The 9,973-nt window shown below is 31.9% G+C and overlaps 1 long non-coding RNA gene across 2 annotated transcripts; it reads left to right on the top strand.

The window, feature by feature from the left end:
* The first annotated feature begins 7,219 nt into the window (after positions 1-7,219).
* LOC124917759 lies at positions 7,220-9,376 on the top strand. 2 transcript variants are annotated; one of them, XR_007097224.1, is made up of 4 exons: positions 7,220-7,496; positions 7,660-8,240; positions 8,522-8,728; positions 9,008-9,376. It is a non-coding gene; the product is annotated as an uncharacterized LOC124917759 (long non-coding RNA). The 2 variants fall into 2 exon arrangements; XR_007097223.1 differs by having other exon boundaries at positions 9,113-9,374.
* The last annotated feature ends 597 nt before the right edge of the window (positions 9,377-9,973 follow it).

Below are 9,973 nucleotides of genomic sequence, written 5' to 3'. Positions count from 1 at the left end.
CACAGGCCGGGATACTAAGCGATTTTAAAAAAATCGACACTTCACCCGACCGAGGGAGGAGAGCACCCTACCCCCCTTATATATGCTTATTTTGCTGTTTTTCTTTCAGCAGCAGTAGACATTGGGGGTGTCTGTGCATGCATAATGCTTGAAAATAAATGAAGGAAAATTCTTTTTAATCCAATTCTTTTTTGTTAATTCATATTATGATTAATAATGGTTATATAAAAAATTTCATAAAAAAATTCGAAGTTTATATATTTTTTTTTATTTTTTTTCGATTAAAATCATTAAAAAATAGGAAAAAATGATAATAATTTCAAATAAACTCCATTAACTCCAAAACTTGTTTGTAAAATCTTATATAAGTTGTAGTATGGTATTTAGGATTGTTTGGGTCATTGTTGTGTAATAATATTGTAAGTTCATGATGAAGGATGACTTTCTTAGTAATAATGGGCATCTCCCGCTTCCAGTTTGTAACCCCTGAATGTAGAGAGGTTTGTCCAAGTATCATTATTAATTGTTCAAGAAAATATTGTAATGTCGTTATTTTCTCTATTTTTAATAAGAGAAATGAACTGTATTTAGTTTTGTTCATAAACTATATATAACTGAAATGTCATGTTCTTTTAACTACAATGTCATGTTCTTTCAACTATAATGTTATGTTTTTAACACTACAATGTCATGTCATGTTTTGCACTAAAATAAAATGTCTATTAAACTGCAGTTCATTTTAAAAAAATTGAATGTCATGTTTATTATTTCAAAACATGACATTCAAGCTTAATACAACATTAAAATTGACAATTTTCATTTTTAATATTTTTTCATTGAGAAATGATACAGACAGCTACATTACATTACACTTTCAACTGTAATGTCATGTTCTTTCAAATGCAATGTCATGTTCTTTCAACCGCAATGTTATGTTTTTAACACTGCAATGTCATGTCATGTTTTTAATACTGAAATTTCTTTCTTATTCTTCGGCTTCATGGGTGAACCATCATCATCCCCTCCCAATGTTCAAATCCCCATTGTTGGCATGACTTTTAATTCTGAAAATGAACTTCGTGAGTATTATAATGCTTACGCACAATCAAAGGGTTTTGGCATTTGTAAGTTAGGAGCAAGAAATGGGCAAGATGGAAAGCAAAAGTGGTTCTCCATTGCATGTGCTAAAAATGGTGTATTTACATTATTCATTAGAATAGTTTCTGCATTTTCTGGATTTTTATTGTTCTTAAGATTTTCTGCATTTTCTGCATTGTTATTGCATTTTCTGCATTTTCATTATTCATTTAACATGACATTTCAGTTGAAACAACGTGACATTGCATTAGAATAATTTCTGCATTTTTTGAATTTGTATTGTTCTTAGGATTTTCTGCATTTTCTGCATTTTTATTGCATTTTCTGGATTTTTTTTCATTTTTATTGTTCATTTCATTGTTTCTGCATTTTCAATGTAGGATCATGTCTCTACTCAAGAACAATTGAATGATCAAGTATCGACTCAAGAACAATGAAATGATCCAGTCTCGACTCAACTTTCATTCACATCACTTTTGTCATGTCAACTTTCCCATGTTGCCGATACATATGGGGACAACATTCAACGTAAATAGTAATTGTATAAATATTTTGATTAAGCACTGTTCGAATTTGTAACATGACATTGCAGTTCAAGTAACATGATATTGTAGTTCAAGTAACATGACATTGCAGTTCAAGTAACATGACATTACAGTTTACAGTATTAACCAATAAAAAACAGTTCACAGTTTATAAACAACATGACAATGCAACTTATAAAAATAACATGACATTATAGTTAAGTTCTCAATTGTATCATGCACATTCTTCCAAGCATCAACACTTGAATTCTCCACATTCTCCGAATCAGCTTCATTCTCCACATCATGCACATTCTCCACTGTAGGTAACTGAATCCTATCAACAACCCTCCCTTGGCCGAATCCCCCATGTTCCTCTTCTTTTTGTACTCTTTCAGATACCATCTTGTCATCCCAACATGACAAGATAGAGAACTGTCTCTTGAATTTACTTCTTGTACTATAATCTAATACCCTGTCCAGGTAGCACAACTGAAACAAAGACACGACAATGCAGTTAATATGTTATGACATTGTAGAAACGTGACATTATATGTTATGACATTGCAGTTAAGAAAAATAACAGGACAGTTCAGTTAAATGATATTGTTATTCACCTAACAAGACATTGCAGTTCATAAAACATGACAATGCAATTAAGAAAATAACAGGACAGTGCATTTAAGATAACATGGCATTGTTGTTCACCTAACATGACAAAATAGTTCAAGTAACATTACATTGCAATTCGTGAAACATGACATTGCAGATCATGTAGCATGACATTGCAGTTCATTACAGTTCATTACATAATGCATTTAACAGAGTTCATAAACATGAAATTGCATAAATAAAACATAATGTTGTTAACAAAATTAACTAGACAATGCAGTTAACTAGACAAGGCTTTGGTTTGCACTATTTATCCTTTTAAAAATATTTCTTAATTCCTTTATCGTATATTGTCTCTTAGTTTTTTTAAAATAAAAATTGTCTCTTAGTTAGAGAAGTTTGTGCATTCTATCGCCCTTAAAATGTTGAATTGCAGGTCCGGAGGTTGTCTGCTTGCGAAACCATGGGTTCTGCTACTACAATTTGTAGTGATAAAATAGGAACCTTAACTTTGAATCAGGTTTGTTAAAGTTTATCTCCCTTACCTTGGGCAACTTCAGCATGTAGAATTTTAAAATAATGAGGGTTGATCAGTGATTTAACTAGTAGCGTATTAACTAGTAGCGTATTACAGATGACTGTGGTTGAGTCCTTCATTTCACTTAAGAAAATGGACCCTCCGGATAACAAGTCACTTTTACCTCCCACCCTCACCTCTTTGCTTGTTGAAGGTATTGCACAGAATACAACTAGTAGCGTATTTTTGTCCAAGGTATTGCACAGAATACAGTATAAGAATCAGAATCAATAATTTGTCAAAGCTATAGCTTTGTTTGGTCAATTTTTCTGTTACTGGTTAGGTTCATTAGGGTTATTATAACTTCAGTATTTTAGCCCTTCATCGTGAGACGAATTTTATTTTTTTTTCAAAAAAAAATATATTTTTTCACACGACATCCGATTGCATCTCGCAACGGGGTATTTTCGTCCAAAAAAAGTATCATCAGCGCATTTGTTTTATGAGCGGGTCAAAAAGTCCAATTTCCCCATTCATTTATTTGGTTACGATTTAGTATCTAATTCTTTTAATGGTTAAAACTTATCTGTAGGTTAAACAAATTTTGTATTTTCATTTTTTAGATTTTACTTTTATTCACTTATTGGGGTTAAAAAATAATCTAATCATATTTATAAATATATTTATTATTTTAATGTGAATAAATATAAACTTACTCAATTATATCTAATCATTATTCTAATATTTAGTCGTGAATGTAGAAATTTCTTGATCCCCTACCGAAAAAGTCATTCTCTAGTGGGGTGTCAACGTATGATTGATAATTTATATATGATTTGTTATTTCAGTTTATAGAGAACCTTACTGTAGTTTCACAATTGTAGATTAGGTTGGACTTTGAAGGAATTAGAAAAGCTACTTCCATCCTCCACGCATTTCCATTCAACTCGGATAAGAAATGCGAAGGTGTTGCATTGAAGCTGGTAATACAATATAATGTATTTATAGATAATAATTTGTTAAACTATAAAGTAATGTTAAACTTTCATTATTATACGCATTCTTTTGAATCATTCTAAGTATTTCTTAGTGTTTTGATGTTGTCTTATGAAACTATAGATATATTGGGACTTGAAACTTACTCTTAGCATCATTTTTACACATGAGGATGATAGCTTTGTGATTGTGTGATCTTAATTCTATTCCTTTCAACTGATGTCTTCCACACTTCAAATTTCTCTTGCTAGCTAGGTGAGGATCTGTACTTAATTTATTAATCTATGATTTCATCGATTCATAGTATTCTCTCTGTAATTGTAGTCATTCAAGTACCGCCATCGTGGGATCTAGATGCACTTGACGCTGCTGTACAACTGATGGAACTCCTAAGAACTGCAGAAGATTATGCATCTGGTATGTGAGTAAGTTGGATCATCATAGGTATGTTTAGATGTCATGCAGTAGCAAGAAAGTTCTCTAAGAAATAGAGTGAAGCTTCACATTCTTCTGTTTTTATCTTTAGCTTCCAAGGAACTAGATGCATTTACATTTCTTGCGTGCAATTGGGACGGCAATGTCCATGAGAATATGTATTGCTGCAGATGCAGCAGCAGGTCTGCTATTTCGCATACTTTCACAGCCTGTTTTGTTTTTTCCTCCACTGAGGCAAGTTGAAGGATTTGAAGTTCATTATGAATATTTGGATAGCTATGCATCATCTTCTGTTCACAAATGCTTCCCTTCCTTTACATTACATTTCCCTTTTTAGTTGAATGCTATTTTTTTGCTTTGAACATCTTCTGTTCATTGTTTCATCTTTGTTGAATGATCCTTGCAACTTCAAAATTGACACAGAAAGAAGCACCAGAATCAAAAGCAACCATTGAAGCATCAGAATCAAAAGCAACTGCCCAACGAATTTCTTTCAGTTCTGCCTTAATTTTGACTTAGTTTAGTTCAGCCTCCCTTTTTTTTTATGTAACACTAAGTTTTATCCCACATCGCTATGTTAGGATGATATTGTTCTGTATATATCTGATTAGTTATATGTTTATATTAGTTGGGATAAGTAGCTTAGGCTTATAGGTTAAGTTGGGAAATAATGGATTTCGGAAAATTGGTTTAAACGAATACCCCTAATGGGTGACTATTTGGGTTTTTGTTTTTATTTCAACTGTCATAAAAATATTTAAAATTTACCAAATTAAAGCATAACGAATAATTATCATTATTAATGCTCAGCAGCAATTCCAATCTTCTTGCAAAGAAAAAACCATTTGTCCAAACTATCCCGAATTGTCCACTCACAATAAAAACAACAACATTCTTAACATCACCGCAAAGCATGGATATAATCGACATAACCTCCTGATTAGGAGCCTTGTTAATAGACTTTTGTGGCATCACAGTCCATCAGAGAGAAAAAGGTCGTCAAATCCAGCTACAACCCCAATATAGGTATCAAAGTTGAGGTCATCTGGGAGGGTAAGAATTTCGGAATAGGCCTATGGCCCCCAAAGCGACAGTTATTTGTTCAGGCTAGAATACATTAACATTCCTCTGAACCCGGGGATCAGTATTGGGCAAATCAACGACAAGGAAACTATCGTCTAGCGGGATCGTAACGGGTTTAAAAGGGCCGTCAAGAGTTGTGGAAATTGTTTGAAGAGCAGCTGCAATATTACTTAGAACAAGGGGATAAGGATATAGAACATTATTCTCACATTACTAGATTAGGAAGAAAATGTTATGTATATAATTGATTATTATTGAACATATAATTGTTGGGCTTAGTAATATAGGTTTTTACCCCAAGTGGGGAAATAATATGGTTGGTTAATGGGTTCGGATAGGGAGTGTTAATTCTGGTTTAATAAATATTTCTTTATTATATTGTTAGATGATGTTTAATTGGTCATGGATGAAAGAAAGAATGTTACATTTTTACATGTAGATATGCAATTAAAAATATACATTAGTGAAAATGTATAATTGGTCATGGATGAAGGAAATAATGTTACACAACATTCTCAATGGTGTCTTTGTCTGTGAACTAATATTATTTTTTTATGCACAACAACTATAAAAGGAAAAGACATGAAGGAATGTGTTAAAAAATACAAGGATAATTGAGTTATTTAAAGAGTTCGAAAACTTTAGAACTAGATAATTTGTCAAAGGGGCAAAAATTGGTTTTGAAACAACTGCATCTTGAATAAATGAATCTGAATAGTGGACCGTGGTAGGTTCAAGGCAAAGTGAGAACTTGAGTTTGAACAAATCTTTCATGTTGGTGAAACCATATATATTAGACAACTAAATGATTTGGTGAAATCATATATATATATATATATATATATATATAACAACGTAAACCATATACATTAAATAATCAAATGATCTTATATCAAAGTTTGACAATAAATTATACAACTATGTTCCATGATCTTAACATTTTATTAATTATACAAATTTATATAAATAACCATTTTTTTACTAACTTATATAAGACATAATTACAATTCAATCTTACAAAAAAAAAAAAAACTCTAAAAACATCGTAACATTAACATTGTCAAGTCTCAAATCATCTTGTCAATTAAGTTCCACATTTAAACCGATCTCAACCGTCAAATCATTATACTTATCGAGCCGAATAACGTTCTATCGATCGGATATAGAGCTATATAATGTTTTGATTAATTGTGATCGGATATATATATTTTATTCAAATAACCGAACTAATTCGATTTACACTTTAAACTAACTTAATTATTATTCAAAATAATAATAATAAAAAATAATTTTAAAGATTATAAAATAGTGATAAAAATTAAAGAATAACTCTACAAAGATTTGTAACTTTAACTAAAAGTATGTTGCCAATTCTCTAATTCAATTTTTATTTTTAAGTGTTTGATTTTGTTAAACGGGAAGTTATGAATAGTAAAAAGAAGAAAGAAATTAATAAAGCAGTGTTTGAGGTTGTAAACTAAAATCTATTCTTTTAAGGAAAAACAATTTAAATATTTGACATAAATTTTTCAAAAAAATTTAAATTTCAGTTGACGGTAAAATTTTTAATTGATTTTTAATGGTTACATATTTGAGTTAACTTATTAAATTAGAAAATTATGTATAAAAATAAAGCACACTTCTAGAAATCAAAATTATTCTTTAAAAAAATTTGAAATTAAGAATTGTAAAATTGCATTGTGTTGGTTGGAATTTCAATTTTTAATCTTATTTTTGGTTTACTAAAACCTAATAAAATTGGAATTAAGCCCATAATTTTAATTAAAATGCATGATCAAGTTGCTTAGTAAGCTTTGCAAGAAACGAAAAATAAAGCATAAGAAATCATATAGATAAAGTGGAAGAAAAGTTAAGCGTAAAAACGCTCAAGTGATAATAAGTTGAGGGCAAGAGGAAACTTTATTCATGAGGCATAACTTGTCGAGGACAAACTAAAACACCGAGCAAACGATGTTTCCCTAAGCTCTAGGGTTTCATCATCTTCTCCATTTTCAGAATTTCAACAACGGCTACTGCAGCAATCGATCACCGCGTTTCCGATCTGACATCCTCCGGCGATGCTTGGTCGGCGAAGACGGGAACTTCGAAACAGGGAGAGGGACTGAGACAGTACTACCAGCAACACATACACGATCTTCAGCTTCAGGTTCGACAGAAGACTCACAATCTCAACCGTCTCGAAGCTCATAGAAATGATTTGAATTCCAAAGGTAAATCCATGTGTTTATCTTATTGATTGTCTAGTATTGTACTTTCACTTGATACTTTAGATTTGCTGTTCGAAGTTGTTATGACCTATGGTAGCCATTTATGGTGGAATTTTTTATGCACTGTCTAATGAGAATGCTGAAGGAAGAGCTGCAACTTCTACAGGAGCCTGGATCGATCATATGTTGGTGAATTTGTCGAAGTCATAGGGAAATGTAAAGTCCTTGTGAAGGCAAGTCTCGACTTTCTATTAACTTCATTATATAGTTCTATTTCCACTTGATAGGATGAGTTTGATATATATTCACATTGATATCTCATCCTGGATTCCACTAGACATAAGGTTTTTTTTTATCCGTTCTCTCTTTTAAAGCTACAATGTATTGAGGATTCTTCAGAAGTTGATCTTTTTTATTTGGATTGGATCTCTTGATTTGGAAGTATTGTTTGATTATAATTTATAGTTTTTACCATTTTGTGGATGCTTATTTTTTACCAGTTTTAATTATTCTCAGCTTCAAATGCTGAAGGCTTTATACATTTCTAAGTTAGTTGCTTTGTTAATTGGAAAATTTTCATGCTCATGAAATTTTCTTCACTTTTCAAACATGGGGTTCTACTGTATGGACCACCTGTTACTGGGAAAACTGGGAAAACGCTATTGGCCAGAGCAGTAACTCATCATACTGATTGTGCGCTATTGGGGAGGGATCCTGTATGGTCAAGTAACTTTTTGTCATGGCCAGGTTAGTAAATGTCCTCATGTGAAGGCCATATACATTTTTGTTCAGACTTGTTTGATGTAAAAACAATTTGGGGGAAAAGCTGTTACTTGGGAAAATTTGGTTAATTGACTAAAATATCATTTGTTTTTAATATTTTTAAAATGTTATTAGTTGATGTTAGTTATTTTGATTAAATAAAAGAGGACATTAACTTAAATATTAGTTAATTAGTTGGTTGGGTATTTAAGAAAGGGGAGAAGGAGGAGGGTTTCTAAATTATCTAAATCTACTCTTGATTCCAGGATGACTACTACTTCGAAAGTAATTGGTTCTATGAATTCTAGGTCTATTGGACCAACCGCCTCGTTTAATTGTTTGGGAATTTAATCGGAGATCAGCAAGGTTGAAGGGGGTGCTGAAGAACGGAACATTAATCTCCATGTGGGTCATGTTGAAGCTTCTTCTTCTTCTTCTTTTGGAGATGAAGGATGTACAACGAGATTGATCAGGTGGGTTCTCTTACAAAACACACTTTTCCAGCTTTCACACGATTCTATAATATATGTTATTAATTAAAAAGTTAAGTTAAGAAGGAATCTTATATGATCTCATTTATATATATCTTTGATTACTTACATGAATTAGCTGCAATTTACAAATTGCAATGGAATATTGTTATATTTTGATTTGTAGGAAATGATATAATAAATGATTGTTAGACTTCAATCCCAATATGTTGTCTTTTTGTGTTGTTTGTTTGGGACTTTGGGTGGGATGGTATGGCTTAGGTAAAGACGACAAGTTGGTGAGAGTGGCGTGTAATTGATTGCACAAAAAGCTTTCCCTCAGTCTTAGGGAATACGAACATTAATAATAATATTTTGGGTACGAAGTGACAGAAGAAGCAGGGAAAGCACACCATCTTCATCTTCTTCAGCAGCAGAAACAGCAAGAAGGAGGAGATTGCTGTATTCAGCCTTTTTTTTTATGTAATAAGTTTATTCCCACATTGCTAGAGAAGAAAGAATATGGTATGTATATAATGGATTGTAATTAAACATATGGCATGTGACTGTATCCTGGGCTTGTGAATTGGATGTGTGTATTGGGTAAGTTTTAAAGTTAAGAATAACGTGTTCCACTTAATAGGGTGGGTGATATTTCGGGTTTAGGCCTCCTTCACCTTAAAAATTATATTTAGATTAGAGAATGATTGAATTTTTTGAGATCATGTATTTGGTCACATCCTGAGATTCAACAATCAAATGAAAAAGTTGTTAATTACTGAGTTTTTCATTCAAATCTAATGATCGTCGGTGCTGTTCGGGCTTGGTGAAGTTAACAAACTTTGGTTCTTCAATATTTTCGTAGATCTCTTCATTATTTTCTCGATCTTCCGTAATGAGCAATCATATTTGATATTCTTAGTGTTAAAAATGGAGTCCTCCTCATTCAGCCCAATCGCATCTGCAGAACCAGTATCACCAGATCAGAACCCTTAACAACAACAACATCAGGTTCAAATGCCTAGAATCAAACGTCATTTCATCATCGACTCCAATAGGAATATAAACAGACATCATTTATACCAAAATTTCATTTCATTGCCTTTAAAGGAAAATATATTACAAACTAAACAGCTAAACTAGGAATAAGAACCATTTAGGTCATTACATTGTTTGTACTCATCTCAACAAGCTCAATGCTGATGAAGCAAATGAAATTGAAGAAGATGGCAGGATGCTATCCTTAGA

This window comes from Impatiens glandulifera, unplaced genomic scaffold (genome assembly GCF_907164915.1).
Source record: "Impatiens glandulifera unplaced genomic scaffold, dImpGla2.1, whole genome shotgun sequence".
Classification (NCBI taxonomy): Eukaryota; Viridiplantae; Streptophyta; class Magnoliopsida; order Ericales; family Balsaminaceae; genus Impatiens; species Impatiens glandulifera.
This window is presented reverse-complemented; position numbering and strand designations above follow the sequence as displayed.